Raw genomic sequence first — 18,985 nt, 5'->3', positions numbered from 1 at the left:
CCAGAGATGAAAAGGAACTAATGCCATCGATTCGACTACAACAGGGGATTAATTACTTTATCGAAGTAAGAACAAAATACTCACCAACTGAACAGCCCCTTCAACTGTTGTAACAGAAAAACAGAGCCTTGTGTAATGAAAAAAACATACTTTCTTACGGACACCTGCTTCCTTGTTGTTGATTGAATCACGATTTAAAGTTTATTTTTTGCAATTCATCCTCGTATATGCTTTGCCAGTTTTCAAACTAAATTAAAGCTCAAAATATAAGTTAAACTTGACTATTTCAAACATTGATGTGCTTCAACGAGTCGAGCAAAAGCTTTTAAAGGTGTTTTTATAACAAAAGATTTCTTAATAATTCGGAGGTTCAAAATTGGTAAAATTCATGAATTAATCAAGAATTAGGCCTACAGAAAGGCTTGAATTTCATCAACAATTCGACATGTATTGATATAAGGTTTTTGAACTAGAACAAGATATTCGTTACTTCCACCAAAAGTACGATGAGCACCTTTGAAGCTTGTATTGTGCAAGCATGTTTTGTTTACTTCAATGTTTTTGACGAAGAAGAACAGAAGCAAAAATTCGAAATTTCTCCTCAAGTGTGATTTAAGAATATTTTAGGCTCACAATTGCAAATTTGTAAGAATATTGAGGCATGGCAAGATATTGCTATAAATAAGGGTTAGTTTCAACAATAGTTGTAGTACCAAGAAAGGAAATCTAATTCTTTTTGCTAAACAGCGAAAAGTGCTAATTTTGTTGTTGCTATAATCGTATTTGAGCGACTTCAAGTTTGATTAAGAATTTTCGATTGTTTGTGATTTTTTTTACATGATAATCATGTACCTATAGTTTATATATTTTTATTTTCTCTTATTTACTATTTATATCAGTTTCTGATAATGTATGATATCTGATAGCATAGCCTATCAAAGTCATTTTATCCTGATATTTTAATTCGTTTTGAGTTATGTTTTTTATTATTTTTGACGAAAATACACAACTTTTATGGTTGAATCGCTTCCTAATATTTTACTCCAACTTGCTCTCAGCTGCTTGCAAAAGATTCGTTCCTTAAAGAGTCGTAATTTCAATGCAGCACTCTTTCGAAGACTACCGTATTTCAAGAAATGCTTATACTCCTGCTGCTGCTGAAAATATTAATTCATTATAAATTCAAACATTCTTTTCATGATAAATATTCTGTGACCATCTTAGATACCATCATGAAATAACATACTTTTGAACAAAATTGAGCTTTCTTAAACTGGGTGAGATGGCCAAATGAGCACCAGCTCGTTCCTAAAGAACACTGCAATTTAGTATTGAATCTAAAATTTAGTAGTCGAAGCAAATCTTTTAGTAACCTCTAGACGATGCACTGGCCCTATCTCTGTTTAATACTTGGCAACTATTATTTTGTTTTTGCTTAAGATTATACAATTTAACTTGAAAATTCCAAGAGAAGATTTCAATTTTTTACCAACTTTCTTTCTACAATGTTCGAATCAGGGGGTTACAATAACTAGAACAGCTGATTACAATCATTACCAAGTATTTTTATGTTACTTAAGTTCCTTTGCGAAAAATTTTTTGGGGGGATGCCTACTCCATCTGGTCGGCACCCCTTTCGTTTTTGGAAAATAGATTATGGGAAATTACGTGGCTATTTGTGAGAGAAAAACTTGGCTTTTAATTCGGTTGCTTCAAAGAATCCACCCCTTGGGCGACCCATCTTCTTAGACGAGACGACACAAGGAACTCGGCCGGGATACATAAACTTGCCTTAACTTCAAGCCTTTGATGTGTTCCACACGACAGAGAAAATTCGCTGCACTGACTGCGAGTAATGATGTGTGGTTTTCCGATTTCTTTGTAGGATGCCGAAAGTTTTTTATCCCAATACAAAATCTTAGCAGGGACTTCTATGCTATAGAGTACATATCTCAAAGCTAAAGGATATCTGCACAGCTAGTTTAACGGGTTCTTCTTGTGTTCAACATCTTTTGTCAGTTTTATTCCTAAGTATAAGGCTGACATTAACAATTCGGCTGACAACCCAGTTTCAGTCTCTTATTACACCATTTTTGGTTTTCTTCTTGAACAGGCTCTTGCATAGTAAGTAGTAATTGATTCGTGCAGGGGCGTAGCACGTGGGGGGGGGGGGAGTTCAACTTTTAGAGAAATGGTCGGTAGAATTAAATTTATAACAAAATATTAATGTAACAAAATAATTTCTGTCGGTAAAATATAGTTTGCATCTCTTACACCACCCCCAGCGAGAATGGCAACGCAACGTCACTGGATTTGTGCAGCATTTGTTCAAACTGCGGCCTTGCGACTAGAGGCTAAGCAAATGGCTCTCAGTTTCAACGGTACCAAAGGTTTCTGCATGTTTCAATTTCTGCTGAATTCTTCTTATTTTTAGATAGTGATAAAACAGAAAAACATAAACGATTTTTGTATTTCTAAAACCTTTGCTATCAAAGATATTTTTTCTGATAGAAAAGCAGATCAATCTGTCACTACTTTTTGAATTTTGAAAGTTTTTGTTTCTGTCATTAGTTTTTTCATTAAATTTTGGAAGATATACGGTTTTCAAATTGTAGCTAGGATAGAAGAAATATTTAGTTTTATTTACATAACGTGAAGAATTCTCAGATAACTTTCAACAGTTTTAAGGAGCACTGCATCTAGATGTTCCTCAAAGGCTTAAAACATGAGAGCAAGCCTTTGTTCCAATAAAAAGGGGGCGCTATTCTAATATTTTGAGCAAAGACACTGCATGCATATTGAAAAAATCCGGCTATTGAGGCTAGTGACTTACATTTAAGTATCCTAAATGCATTTTAGATCCTAAATGATTATTTTCATTATAGATAGACAGTGCTAGAGCACCAAAATTTGCACCGCTTTATTCCTTTGAGACTGTTGCTATCAATCTTGAGAATTTAGGTTTCAGAAAATGAGAAAAATTCCAAGATGATTCGAAAACTTTAAAGAAATCAAACATATCGAACTTTTACTGTTAAAGCTCATTGTTTATAATTTTAAGCATATCTTTTTGCTCTCAAAGTATCATTGTATATTCAACAATCGAAAGTAATTTAGATATATATGGAGCCACATACAAATGCAGCAGTTGCTGGAGATCAGGCATATGTTATCTAATAGGATATATTGCAATGCATAATTAGCATAATTAGCATAATTATTTAACGCATCACTATTTAAAGAAGCAAAAATAAAGTATATCAGTGGTATATATCAGTGAGGTATCAACATTTCTCTTTCTCTCTCTCTCTTTTGAAACTTTGCAGTGTCCTGTATAAGCGCCCTGCGGAGTTTTTAATATTGAAATTAAACGCATATTTGGAGAACGCCTACAATTTTCAGCTAAAAAGGACACCCTAAGGTCTAGAAGAATGGTGAATTTGAAGTCAAAATCAAAACTAAAGTGCAAGCTGGATTAGTACACAAGCTTAGCTTTTGTTGATACATGATCAGTCGAAAGCTTTTATTTAAAATTATAAACTGATGAATAAGAACGAAGTAATGCTGTATTCTAGCCTTTTTCCCGTCTTTTCTCATCATTGTACCATTGTTGGCGTAGAAAGACGCTTTCATTAAGTAGCGCGTTGTTGATAGTAAAAGGACATTTTCTAAATTGTATCATATAATTAAACTTTTGTTTTTTATCTGGCATCAAAATGTCCTTCATCTACCAATGCAGTTTTTTTGAAGCCCTTCCGCTATCCCTGCCTATTTAGTTTGTGCCGCACTTTTTTAGTAAGGAATATTGTGAATGTATGATAGCCAAAATTGGCACAGCCCTATCATTTGCTGTGATCTCTTTCTACTCTGTCACCACATCTCTTGATGTTAACAGAGCAGCCTCTTGTATAGAAATGTGAGTTGGTTCCATGTTACAATTTATAGCCTTCATATTCAGTACAATATTTTGTTGTCTTGTCATTATTAAGCAATCTCAACATTTTTTTCCCAGGATTGCTCTGACTGACCCAAGGTCAAAACACGTGGGATAGAATGCAGCAAAGGTTTATGGAGCGAGAATCGAAAGTTCCTGCTGCTTCTCCCATGAATCCTGTAACAATTGATCTCATTGGCGAGCAATCTGCTGTTTCAAGGTACTCTTTTAATTTGCTATAGTTTATCCTGTTGATTGCTTAGTCTCATGGTTCTTTTGTGTCGGCGCTGTTCAAATCAAAACCAAGCTTATTTTAAAGGCTATTTTCTTCATACCATGCAATTCAAGCTTTTAGAGTCCTCTATCGATAAAACACGGAACAGTACTAAATTATGTCCTGGAATATCGTAGAATGGTGCTAAAAGGAGCAGAAAATAAATCTAACTACAGCTTTGAATGTCAACAGTATATGTTTGTTTGGGAAATGGTCCTAGTTTTTCAGATTATAATTATTTCTTATGATGTTTGGTACACCGAGTCGAGTACGATTAATGATTCAGATTTGTTCGAAAGTTAAAAGAAGATGATTGAAGAAGAAGATGGAGTCGCCTTAGCATTTGAAGACACATTTTCTTCCATCGTATTATTATCCAAATTATGAAGCTAGAACACAACTTGGCCTTGTTTATGCATACGATTGTAAGTTAAAATAAATATCGGGTTTTATTTACCACAAAAAAATTTTAAGTATTCTGGAAACCAGAGTCGAAATAGGGAAATGGGGTAAGTGGAAATGGGGCCCCCTAAATTTTCCTTCCCTTTAGATTTCTTAGGCTGTTATACCCAGTGTAATGTGCAGTTGTTTGAGAAAGAGGTATTTTGGAGCTAAATCTTGAGCTGCAGGTAGTTCAGGAACATAGGCGTCTAGAAGACAGGCACCGCATAGCAGGGGGGCTAGGGGGGCTTTAGCCAAATAAAAATGCCAAAAATTAAATGTCAAACTACCAGAAAAGCCTCTTTAAATACGGTTTTAGCCCCCCCCCACTTTTTTTAGACCCCCCACTTTTCTCAATGCTCCGCGGTGCTTGGAAGAGACAGCCAGCTTGTAAACCCTAGACATGTGTGAAGCATGTTTACTTCAAAGGTAATATATATCTACCTCTAAGTTTTACGCTTTATTCTGAACTGGTTCTTGACGTGCCTATTCCGGCTTAAAAAAAGGGAAGACGGCCCCAGGAATTAAGGATTTCATTTTGCAGTTTGTGGTCTAAGATCGTATCCAGAAACGAATTTCATTTATGCTTTGTTTACCATTTCTGGTTTGTCCCGTCACTTCTTTCATTAGAAAATGATACCATTTGCAAGAAACTAGTTACAACGTTTGATAAAATTTGCAAGTTTGATTTTATTAGGAACGCAGTGTATCTCATACAGCTAAAGAAGTCGAGTATTGTTTGAAACTTGCTCCCTTGCTCTCCTCTTGGCGGGTATCACATTTTCTCCTATGTAGAGCATGTAAGTGACTATTTTAACGGATGCTGGAGAATTTGATAGTCGGTTGTAACCAGGGCCTTTTTTAACATACTATCTAGGGTGGAGCGGGGGGGCAATTGCCCCTCCAGCCCAAGTGACTTTCTATTGTTTTAAACAATAGGCTATTGTCCTCCTCTTTATATAAACAAAGGGTTGCCCTCGCAGCAAATTTCCTTTAGAATAGGCTATGGTTGGAATCTTTGTGTTTAACTTACACACTCTTCTTTCAGCCCTAGAAGCGCAAACTGTGCTTATATTTAAAGCAGTGATAACCACGTTGTGCAGGATAAGCCTTCATTTTATTCGGTTTACCTGATAAAGGGCGTTTAAAAGAGTAAAAGGCTCATAAGCTTTGGCTTTCTTTGTCTGTGCTGGTATAAAATGCCCTCAATTTTCATCTCCTCAGTGATAAAAAATAAACACAAATTTGTTGTGTTTGTCAGAGATAAGGCAGTGTTCTGGTACATCTCTTGGTTGCTTATGACCACAATTGCAATGCTACTAAATGCAGTCTGATATTTCGTCGCACCCCTTCCTGGAAAACTTGCATATGCTCGCAGCTACGCTGTATTTCTGGCACCTGACCCCTAAATATCAATCAAGTCATATATGTTAAACTACAGCCATGTATTTATGAGCGTCGTCGCTCAAAGCTGAAATGCCTTCGCTTGCGGGCTTGCGGATCGCAGCTGATAGTGTGGTGCTGCCTGCAGCTACTTGTAGCCAAAATCATATATGTGTTCTAGCCTGTGTCGCATTTCAGTAGTCAACATAAAACTATCGTTCGCGAATAGGTCTGCCTTCAATGTTCCTTTATTCCGCTTTTTGTGGATGTTATCATCAAATGATAATTGAGTGCATAAAGTTGAAGATAATCTCGCATCTTTGTGAATCATCGCAGGATCTCTGCGGGAAGTGTGGTTACCAGTCAATAAGACGATATTGAATCGCTGCGGGCTCTTCGCGGGACACTGATGAACCTATCGTGTGTTTCCAATGGATAGCAAAGGGGTCTGATGACAAATACAAATGTATTTATTGGTTAATTTTATATTCATCACTGTTTTGTACGCTTTTTGTTAAACCAGACTTGCGTGAAACATTGATATCTAGCGTAACTTCTAGCCTGTTGATATCAATGTTATTTTCAATTGTTCCTGCCGTTCAAGGAAGCAAAATAATATTTTTACGCGTGCGATGTCAAATATCAGGTCATTTGACATCAAACATCTTCTCTAATGCTTGGAAACGTTTCCAACTATAGGAGCCCCTGCAAGTGTGCAAAAACTTTTCAAATTACAAAAGCCTGTTTCTTCCTATTCACTTTGATAAAAAGCTGTAAATCGAGCAAAAAATATAAAAAGAGGAATCATTTGGTGAACTTCATTTTCATGCAAACACAATAAAGTTAGCATGATATAATATGATATTAAACATAATGATAAAATGCAATTTATGTAGTGAAATATGATTATAACGGAGCAAAATATATATCATATCATATCATATCATATCATATCATATCATATCATATCATATCATATCATATCATATCATATCATATCATATCATATCATATCATATCATATCATATCATATCATATCATATCATATCATATCATATCATATCATATCATATCATATCAATCATATCATATCATATCATATCATATCAAATCATATCATATCATATCATATCATATCATATCATATCAATCATATCATGTCATATCATATCATATCATATCATATCATATCATATCATATCATATCATATCATATCATATCATATCATATCATATCATATCATATCATATCATATCATATCATATCATATCATATCATATCATATCATATCATATCATATCATATCATATCATATCATATCATATCATATCATATCATATCATATCATATCATAACACAATAAAGTTAGCATGATATAATATGATATTAAACATAATGATAAAATGCAATTTATGTAGTGAAATATGATTATAACAGAGCAAAATATATATCATATCATATCATATCATATCAAATCATATCATATCATATCATATCATATCATATCATATCATATCATATCATATCATATCATATCATATCATATCATATCATATCATATCATATCATATCATATCATATCATATCATATCATATCATATCATATCATATCATGTCATGTCATATCATATCATATCATATCATATCATATCATATCATATCATATCATATCATATCATATCATATCATATCATATCATATCATATCATATCACATTATTGAATACCATATAAAGTTGTGGTGTTATTTCTCGCAATATCAAAATATGCAATGTTTTACAATATCATATCATGCAATATTGCACTCTATCGTAGTATATGACATCAAACTTTTAATTTTTTTTCTCCATAATTTTGTATACTATTTCATAATGTATTGAAATATTTCATTTCAACTCAAGGATTCCACTTAGGCCGTTATGGATTTTTTTGGACTAGGCAGAGTATATTATGGCCAAGAAAACAATTTTTAGACCGTTGAACGTTGTTTATTCTTAATTATCATTGATCTGTATCTCAAATAGCGATCACAATATCTTAGGAATTTGGTAAGGACATCACCAATTCGGCGATGATGCACCACCATCGACCTCTAATAAGAAGTAAATATAATGGGATTTAGAAAAACTATCTGATTATTCTTGCATGAGTTGCAAAATGTAACGAAATTTTCCTTGTAGGATGCCAAGTCATCAAAGTTTAAATTGAATAAACGGGCAAAATTGAAATCTTTACCTTCTTGAAAAATTCATATTAATCCTGGTCGGTCATATTGCGGATTTCACTAAGACTCGAATTAAGGGCATACTAAGTAAAGAATAAGAAAGCATATAAACATTAATGAGTGGATCTCAAATTATACCTAAAGCTATTCAGGTTTCAAACAAAAGTCGTTTGTTATCATCAGTTGATAATAGAGTACATTGAGTTGAAGACATTTTTGCAACCTTGAAAATCGCCGCAACATATCTACAAAAAGTGTGGTCACCATGAAGGCAAGATTGAATCAAACATAGCAACGAATGACAGTAATAAGAGATGAAATTACGTAACAGAAATGTTACATCTGCGGAGGATACATTGTCTCGCTGCTAAGGAGCAAGCACTGAACATGGCAGCTTATTTATGTCACTAGAGGGAATCATGACACGAGAATCGTTGAAATTGTTTTCTTTATATTAATCGTACCCCATGTTACTTCAGATCCCCATTGAGTGGCTCAGCTAGGATGTGATTCACCAAGCCCTTTAGAGTTGCGCTGAAGTAGCATGAAATTCCTGTGCCTTTGTCAGAGATATCACTTTTAAATAAAACATTGCTAAATTATTCAGCTGATAATTTTATGCAGCATATTAATTGATACTAAATAGGACTCGGCTTATATAGGAAAAGGACAAGAGAACAAGGAGGCTGCTTTAGTAGTCTCCATGGGTGGCCCTTCTCTTCTGTTGTGTATGCTAATCTAACTAACAGATGACCGTTCTTTGAGTGTTTTGGTTTGGTAAGAATATCAATATGCTTAAAAGAAGATTACCTCGTTATTCATTAATTTAACACGCTTTCATACTTACTTGTTTCACTTCGTTGAATCTCGGATTATAGGATTCCATCGTGTCATGATATGTCATCAGCGAATTAGGCCACTGTCTTCGCGCTCTTAATCTATGGTTGGTAATCCCTGGCTTCGATAACTTTCGTTTATCTGAACAAACTAAGCAGTTTTTAAGCAGCTATTCGTCTTGATACTTGTGAACTGATTTATCATTTAAAATCCAAAAATCCTTCATGAAACTCTAAGGTTCTATGGAACAGAACTAATCTAACATTTGAGTGTTTGAAATAGGATACATATTTTGTAGAAGGAAGCATATTTCCATCTTTTCTCTTTCAAGAAGAAGGTTCTTTCGTCGATGACTTTATGCTAGGCTGTAATCATCTTTGATTTTGTTACAGCCATGTTATTTGCTGTGATCTATACCATGAAATCAGAATCACCTATTTCGAGAAACACTTTTTGCTCAAGAAACGCTTTTTATTTGAAATATACTATTCGTTCAACAACCAGTATTTGTTCAAGGAATTCTTTCTGTTCTCAAAGCAGTGACAATGATTTTCTGTTCAAGAATCAGTAACTGTTCATAAAACTCTTCGTAAACTCTTCGTAAAACATCTGTTTAAGTAGCAATGTTGGTTGAAAGATTTTCTGCTCAAGAAAATCTGTTTGTCCAAGAAGAGATCGCTTTATTGACAATGAACTGTCCTTCATCAAATGATGTTTTTCAACTAAAACAACTCGGTCTGAGACACTGGTTTGATGTTTTCCAATGTCCTTATTGTACCTAGAATTATTCTCAACTTGCCGGACACTTTAGGTATTAAATCATCACATCAGCAAAGGTTTTTTTGATGATCAGAGCTTCACGAATGTTAAAGGCATGAAAGGTTAGCAAGACTCACTTGATATAGACCTTTTTAGGAATTTTCAAAAGACCATCAAACAGCGTTTGAGATTGTCCAAATACTTAACTACATTTAAACAGCGTTTAATTGGATGTATATTTGTCGAACCCTACCAGGTAGCTGATTTTGTCATTCTAACAGAAACAAAACTGAGAAAAACTTGGTTTTAGTGTTTATAGCAGTCAAACGAGCTCGATACTGACACACCACGAAGAGTTGTTTTACAGTTTTGAGCTACAAGCAAATGAATGGAGAATCCTAACAACACTTCTACGACATCTCTTTTGCACCACCTTGGTCTAGTTTGTTTTTCCTTAAACTTCTCTTCCCTGCTGGCAAGATTATCGTAACCTGCGTAGGAATGCTTTAAGCTTGAGTGTGATACTCAATTGAAAAACCTTTGAGGTCGCTAACTCCTCTACAGCAGTGCGCTGTTACAGTCTTATCTTACATCAACGTTACGCGCTCTCGCAGCCATCAGATGCGATTCAGCGTTGCAAAAACAACAAAACTCTATTTTCCATCTCTAAGTCCCTGTTTTAGGCCAAAAGCGCTGTTATTGTGCTGTCCAGTACTGAGCGATTGAGAAGGACACGTTTAATCTTCCTAAGTATACTCGTTTAATTTTGTTAGGCGTATGGCCTGAAATTCCATCCAAGTTCTCCATATATATAACCTCAATAACAGGGATGTTTTTCAATCCATCGTCACTTTCAACTGCTGACCTAGCAGCATTTAATTTCAACCCTAGTGGCTAACTATCCTGCATTGTTCTTTCTCGTGGATCCAAGAGCGCGAATTGTCGTTCCATCGTGAACACCTGCTAACTTTCTGACACAGTCCCATACAACACTATATAGCGATTTATACTTGGGAGTGAATTTGCACACCAATATACTGCTAAACTGACATCGATTACCTTGCATATCATATTAAAAAGCGTGTATCTGTTACATTCGTCTGTTTTTTTCTCTCCCGGATTAAACTGCAGAAAGTAGCGACTGTGTTTGTCCAATGTTATAAACAAGAAACCAAGTTGATACAAGTAGAAATCATTACAGCATAAGACTAAGAGCCAGAGAATCCATAGCATTTATGCTCAAGACATAATTAAATAGAATCGAAGCTTTGACCTTGCAAACTCTTAAGTCTTGCTTTCTAGTCTCTTGGAAACTCTTATCAGTGCGAGGTGCGTAAGCATTTATAACTAGTTATATAGTGAACAAGACGACGTATGTGTTTCTCTTTAAATAGAAAATCAATTCATAAACAAGTTGTTTTTACTGTATTAACATGAATTCAGTAATTGATACTGCATAATTGAAACAATTGTGTATTTTTGCAGCAAGATATATCGTACATCATCATTTGTGCTGCCTATTTTAGCAACCTGCCTACAAGCTATTTGTTTTGCTGATGTTGCGACAGAACATAATATCAGAAATAATATTGGTGTGCGTATAGGCCAAGGTTTACAGAAGGCTGAAAGACTGCAGTATTTGTATATAATTTATGCAAACCTTTTTTAACGACTTCTCTCACTAGCCTTAGCTCTCTTAAGTGCTAAGTGTTGCTGGAAATTTTCATATTAATATTCATCATTTTCGTACATTACACATGCTTATTCGTATCGCTGGGAAGGAGCTTTGGCCTTCTTCAATAGCTCATATCACAAATTTGCTAAGAGCCATCTATAAGAAAACAGCACTTCAACACCATAGCATTATTCTTGCCTGAATTGCCATAGCTATTAGACAGGGAATATTTCCTAACAAACTGGCGGAGAAGGTAAACGGAGGTTTCTCACTTGTTTCCTAATTCTTGGGCTAATTCTGACTGTTACTCTTTACGTCATCAATTACGTGACATCTGGGAAGAAATTTTTTTTAGCCACCCTTCAAAATTTCAAGGTTCTAGCTTAAGGAAGTGGAAACAAGTGAAAAACCTCCGGATACCCTCTCCGTCAGTTCTTTAGGTTCCCGGTCTAGCGAAATATGGATACGGTTGTCTCCTGTTGTGTATAATCGAATTTGTTTGAACTTAATCTATTGGCTATCAACATTGCACGATATTTTGGAGGAGTTATACGATTATGCTCTGATGGTCATCTGATGTGGTACTTTTATGGCTACTTTACTTAAATGGCTTTATACAACAGTAATAATTTCTATTGATCCTTGATTATGTCATGCCTTCGAAATTGATAGAAAGTTATAGTATCCCCAATTTGTTAAAAGCAAAAATCATTGGCTCTCCATTACTTCGCAGAATAAATTTAAAGGGAGTCCCCTTGCTAAAGGGAACTCACCCTAAGATACTTGAACTGTACCTTCATTAACATACACCTCCCAATAAGGGACATATCATGATGGAGGGCAACTAATCGTGTGTTTCTTTACTGTGTTCAAGGCCTTGTGGAGGTAACCTCTCTTCAAAAGACAACTTCCTTCAAAAAGTGCCTTTCTTCGAAGGATACCTAATTTCAGCGGACACTTCATTTCAGCGGACATCTCATAGCAGCGGACAACTCATTTTTAGCGGACACCTGCCTTCAACAGACATGCCTCCAACGAACATCCCTCTGCAGCGATCCGTAACTCTGGTTCAAACGGTGTCCGCAAGAAGACTCTACTCATTTCTAAGATTAACCAACATCTCCAACCCAGTGGCAACGTTTTTGTTCCAAGATAGCCAAGTGCAAGTAACATGGTTCCGTAGCTGGGTTTCTAGAGATACCACCTTTATAGTATACTGTGTTTCTTGGAGGTTTCCTTAAATATCTTACGAAATCACACCTGATGTGGCGTTACACATCCACTTGCTTATAAAATGATATTTCATTTATTTTAGCAGTTGTGGTTTAAGTAAAGAAACACATGAAAATAGAATTACATAGGGTCTTTCTTTACGCAAAAAGAAGCTTATATTTGAACTAAAGCTGAGAATTTCTAATTACCAGACTTTAAAAACAATAAACTCGAAATGACTGCGTAATATTTTCCTGCTTCCACTTCCGTTTGTTTTTTATATGATTAGTTGCAAATTTAAAGACATAGGTTTTTGCTTTTAATGAGCCGTTTTGCTTTTACGTTGAAAGCGATTGCAAAGTGTACTCTGAAACATCTGCAAAGTTTACTTTTCTATTGGCTTGAAGCGACAAATTAAATCATTTCTTTAGAAAAACCAATCTTGTTTAGGTAACCTAATTTATCTACAGCATTGAAGCCTTGGTTTTTATTCACTTTCGTAAAGTTTCGTGCGACTTTTGAATTCTTAAATTGGCCAGATCGAATTTTGCCAGCAAATGCGCGCTAATACTCACAGTTCTGCATTTTAGGCACAGTTGTGTTTTGGTTCAATCATTTCAGCTCGTAGTCAGAATAGGGTCGTTTAACTTCGGCAACTGTGCCATGGACTCACTTCAATCGGTGCCTACAATGTCAGTTACTGTGAGTTGTCGAGCAAGGAAATCTTATCTTCAGCAAAAATCCCAAACTAGATAAAAGAATTAGAGTTCAGACTACCTTTAAAGTGTTCAGTCGATCAACTTCGAAGGCCCGTAACTAAGTTACATTGTGTAATGAGTTGTCGCTAACGGTCAAATGTTTTTAGTTTATCCACTAAAATCTCTATGCGATTTGATGTTTTCAGTTGTGTATTTCAACTCAAATGTAAATAAAAATCAGGCGTTTATAAAATAAAGCGGCATCTCCGTTTACACCAGACCCAAAGATTTAATTTCAGTACAAATCTGCAGTGCCTGCAAAAATCCCTTGAAATACCAATATCTATTTTCCCCCAAACTCGGTCGTCATTGACTGTTTCGAACGCTAGCGAGAAATGCTGGCAATTTATCGAGATAGCAAACGGCTTCTTTATATTCGAGGAATTCGGGACAGCATATGGAAATCTTTTACCTCTTCCACCTTCATCATTCATCTTCACCATTTTCTTTGTTTGCAATGCTATATACTGTATTATTTCAGTTGTTAGCTAGTTGACTATAACATGTAGGAAAGCCTCGTCATAGCAGACGCACTCAAGACCAGAGTCCCCATTTGTAGTAGGCTGGTGCCCGCCTCCAGAAGGTTGTCTGTACAGGGATTTTGTTTGAAGAGAGTACCGTTGACAAAATGATTGGTTGTTTTTTTACCAATGTCCTTTATTGAGACGTGTTTGTAAATGAGTTTTCATTCTTTACGATGATTTTCTTATTTTGAGCAAAACAATAGTTGGTTTTTTGCAGAGAGCGAGTACACGGCTCTTTCAATTCTGTATTGGCAAATTTTTATCTACCCAAGTCATATATTATGATACATGTCACTATCTTTATAACTTTTAGCTTTATAATTGTGACATGTGTGCTCCTTGTTTTGTGGAAGTTTATGTTAAAATAATTTGGTTAGTTCTTTCGTTGCTTTTTATTGTTTCATTCACATTTAACAAATGATCATTGCTTGTCAATCCTTTTCTCAAGAGAATCACTTCACTATCCATAACTTGTGTTCTTATTTTTCCATAACCTATATACATATCATTTTCCTTGTATATATGATCTTATGACGTCACAGACTCCAGGCAATCCCACAACTAAGCTTTAGACCATTATTCGATTGGGTACCAAGATTATCATGGTCTAACAGAACATTCATGTGACAGCATGTGACGCAAATGCGAGTTTTTTGCTCAAAATGCAAGGTGTAGCAATCATTTAGATTTCTGTCATCAAAGGTCAGCGATAAAAAATTCAATTAAAGCCAGTAGTTGCAGCTCAGGTTGGTTTTCGATATTTTTTGTGATTGTTTTCACTGAAGCACGCATTAAAATATCTGCTTACTATCGTCTATAGCCTGCGTGGTGGACCCTGATAGGCAGAGCTGTACACGCTATGGTGTATAGAACAGGACGATTCTAAGTTGCTACGACGAGTTTCACGCTTAATGCGATCATCACGCATAGTATACTTAGTTTTAAGTTACTAGACTTGTCTCTGAGAAAATCTTTCAAGTTTGCCCGTAGGCTACATTGTCTAGTGCCGAATTCAGTTTTTCTTTTGTGAAAAGACAAACTCCAATATAAACATATAAATGATGGATTTTCAAAGGTGTTATGAAGATAAGTTAAGGTCTTCATATCCCTTTAGTTGTAGTGAAACATCTTCGTTATAACGACCTACAAAAACTTAACCAGTTAGTGTGCTATTTCATCTTCTGTGAGACAGAGCCATACGCTTGGAGATAAAAAAATTGTTATTGACAGTGAGTAATAGCTAAAAGAAATTAATAGTCTTAATGCCCATTTATGTTCTTATTTCTGTGAGAAGATAACCAGAACATAGTAGAAGCTAATCTTCTACTGCCATGTCAGAGCTACTATGAGATTGAGACTCTAAACAGGTTTCTCTAGTGTCATTATTTTTCATAAAGCTAGAAAGATTGATCTTGCTTTGTCATGTTCATCGGCCTTTGATAATTACGAAGGGCGGGAAAATTAAAATATTAAAAATTCTGTCATTTTTCTAGTATTGAAAATGGCCCTAACTCGTTCCTCTTTTACCCGATGTTAATTTGTGTTCATATTGAAAAATTATCGATTGGTTTTTTGGCAGGGCTATAGTGGCTTATGAATAATTTGTAACAATGTAAACTTTTTGCGCAAATATTCGATACAGCGTTAAATGCTGACGTATTATCGCTTTTAAAACGTAAAAGTTAAAAGTTTCCTGAAAATTTAAGTTTCAAATAATGTCAAGTCAGAATTTCTCAAATCAGTACTGATTCCGCATGATTTCAACATAGTTGAAGGAAATTAAAACAAAGATGCAACTTAGATTCGACGTTTAAAATGGGTTATTAAAATGGGATCCAAAATAAAATCAGATTTCGTGGTTAAAGCAGAAACGCATTGCCTAGTATTTTGAAGCTGATTCCGAGTCAATACTTGCTAATAATCTAACTTTAGCAACCTAATTTTTGGTATCATCACATGTAGTGTGTCTTGGAAAAGATTATCACGATCATTATAATGTGGAATAACTGACTTCAAAAAGAAAATTTAAAGCATGGTGTACAGTTGGATACAAGACAATTAGATGACAGATATTTTTATTATCTTATTCGTATTTTACTCTGTAAACTGTTAGTGTAACATTTTGAGTTAAGGAAAGAAATGCAACTATTTGGTGCTTAATTCACAACATTATATCAAAGTAAACTTAAAAATGACTTTGATGCAAACAAACATTTTATGTCATATTGAAGCCTTTCGTCTCACACTCTTTAGAGTATAAAACGTCAGAACAAAATACCCTACGCTAGGAGTTTTTTGCAAAGCCGTTTTTAGTTTTGTATCAACAAAAGATTGTTTGCTACTGATTCTTTATACAGAGGTGCAGGCCGTATACAGTTGTGTTAAAGGTTTTTTGTCTAATCTATGTTCTACATTGGTTTTGATGGCCAAAAGTTAACGAATCGACCTTTAATGTGTCTCATCATTGACTCGCTTTAAGAACCATGGTTTATTATTGCTTTGACAGATTCAATACTCTGATTTTCTCGATCTTGGAACATCTTTGCATTGTATTTTATCGTGTAATGCTTTGCAGCTTCTGGTAATCTTAGGTTCATACATATGATTCTGCTCTTTACAGCATATTTTGTTTTAACTTCAGTTGAAGACACCCATGTAGGTAAACTTCGTACCACGTATTTCTTAGATTTATTTTCTAAATAGAATTTTCGCTCTATCTTGACGTATTTGCACCCTTATTTCTATTAGTTAAACAAGTTTTGATTCACTCCTGTTCTATACAACAAAAGCTTTTAAAGCATTTTTCCTATGAAGGACAGAATCTTGTCCAATAGCTGTTCCCTGTATGCAAGTTTTGCTGTAGTTGCAATTCTTAGAGTAAAAAATACCTGGCTTTCTTATCATCTGGGCCAAACAAATCTTTCAATGTATTTGAGAAAACGCTGCATCACCTATGTAGGGAGAAACGTGAATATATTTCAAAAATTTGGATTAAATCATTTAAATTTCAGCGCATTTAGAGAGTATATTTTTACCCCATATTCAGGAAAATATTTTAATTGTGGTCACTGCTATGCATTTTAGTGTTAAAATCTGCCACTAATCTCAATATAATTCGTTAAAAATGGTAAGTTGTCCTTCACCTTGAAGCTAGCACTTTTGCATCATTAAAACGAATGATTGATAAAAATTATTCTAGAAATTATTTTTACGGAAAAAACTTAGATGAATTCTAAATTTTGATTTCTATATCTCTACGTTTATGTTAAGAATTATTTTTGTTCAATTGACACCCAAAATTTGCCCTTCAAAGAGAACAGCCTTCTCGATCTTGTAGGTCTAGAAACACTGTTAAGCTTTTAGTATGTCGTAAAATGTTTGCTTTTTTCAAAGCCATTGTTAAAGTTATGTTAATTTAAAGAATCAGTCAATTCAATAATTAGTTTAATATTAAATTTGTGATTTTCTTTCATCATTTTGACGCGGAAGAACACAATTTTCCACGGGTGGATCATCTTTAGTGACATTTCAGCCTACCTCTCCTTTTTCTTATATGCCAAATGTTTGTTTGTAGTACACCATTTAGGATAGAAACAAACAACTGTTTCTCGCATATGGAAAAACGATCTTTTTCAACGAACATGTTTAAGGAGGTTTTCTTCATTGTCTGAATATTGCAAATTTTACAACACGGAGCTTTTATACTGCATACTTTTAGTTCATTTCCACCTTGAAATGTCAGATAACGTTGTGTGTCGCTGCAGATCAAAAATGATTTTGGAGGTTGAATGATGCACAAGACTCGCTTTTTCTTTTGAACATCGATGCCTAGATGTCTCTAGGATTGGTTTAATATTCGTTTAAGCATTTTAATAATTCACCGATCAGTATGCATCTTTGAAGAGTACCATAGTTTTGACATCACGAAGATATGATCCAGAATATTTGAATTTGGACCGCATATCAAACAGTAAAAAGTTCCTCTAAATTTGCAAAGTCAGCTAAAGATGTTGCGAATTGGCTGCGATATGTTCACCGAACACCTGCTTCTTACCAATCAAATCAAAACTTCAATCTTGTCTTGGTTCTTCAGTCTATGTACCAGGCAAAAACAAAAGTAACCTATTACTTAAACTACGTACTTTCACTTGCTCTATCACAGTCTCTGGTTATAACTGCTTTTGCAGTTTATGATATTTTTTAAGATGATATTTCAGGTTATGCGGTCAAAAGACAAAAAAACATTGATTTTTAATGTCGTCATCGTGCCATATAGATTTCTTTGAAAGATGCTGTCAATTATATGGATTTTTGTACCATGAGTTTGCTTTGACTGAAATTGTAAAATTTATCACGATCAAGAAATTATCAAAGAATACAAATATTACTTTATATTGATATCCTTTAACGTTCTAGGCAATCATTCTTAATTTGTGCAGGCTAGCTGGATTTCATTTCATTTAAATATTAAATTGTTTAAGTATTCATAAACAATTAATAATCGATGAGCATGCGAGAAATGAAGGAAAATACTTTTGCTAGCTGAGTTGATTTGAGCAAAAAACAAGAAATTCGACTGGTATTAAAGTTACGACTTCCTCTCTCAATGTTATATTTTATAAGCATTCATTGGTAATTTTTTGTTCATAATTACTTTCATGTTTTTATTCCGTTGCGGTTTGTCTGCATATATTATATTATTCTGGATCATATTATTCAGGAGATAAGATGTATTGCTTTCATTCATCGCAGTGAGAATAAGATGAAATATCAATTAAGTTTTGAATGAGTTTTAGAAGTAGGAAATTATGGAATAGAGGATTTAATTTTAACGATTGATATACCCTTATAAGGAAATAAATGTCTATGTTTATGTATTTTATACTAACAATAGTTCTGTAAGAATTTCTACTTCTTTCTAGAAATAGAAATTCAGCGTTTGTTTTAAGACAGTAAGGCTACA

General features: G+C 34.5%; 1 long non-coding RNA gene across 6 annotated transcripts in view; it reads left to right on the top strand.

Moving 5' to 3' along the window:
- LOC135695331 (uncharacterized) overlaps window positions 1-18,985 on the top strand; it is a 76,467-nt gene that overhangs the window by 25,468 nt on the left and 32,014 nt on the right. For 4 of the 6 annotated variants that reach the window (XR_016143969.1, XR_016143968.1, XR_016143966.1 and 1 more), the window contains one exon: window positions 4,013-4,154. This is a non-coding gene — a long non-coding RNA (uncharacterized LOC135695331). Of the gene's footprint in view, window positions 1-2,154; window positions 2,391-4,012; window positions 4,155-18,985 lie in introns of those variants that run through there. The other 2 variants (XR_016143967.1, XR_010517248.2) reach the window with 2 other exon arrangements.

Source organism: Rhopilema esculentum, chromosome 2 (assembly GCF_057945365.1).
Source record: "Rhopilema esculentum isolate cy_ngs chromosome 2, ASM5794536v1, whole genome shotgun sequence".
NCBI lineage: Eukaryota > Metazoa > Cnidaria > Scyphozoa > Rhizostomeae > Rhizostomatidae > Rhopilema > Rhopilema esculentum.
This window is presented reverse-complemented; position numbering and strand designations above follow the sequence as displayed.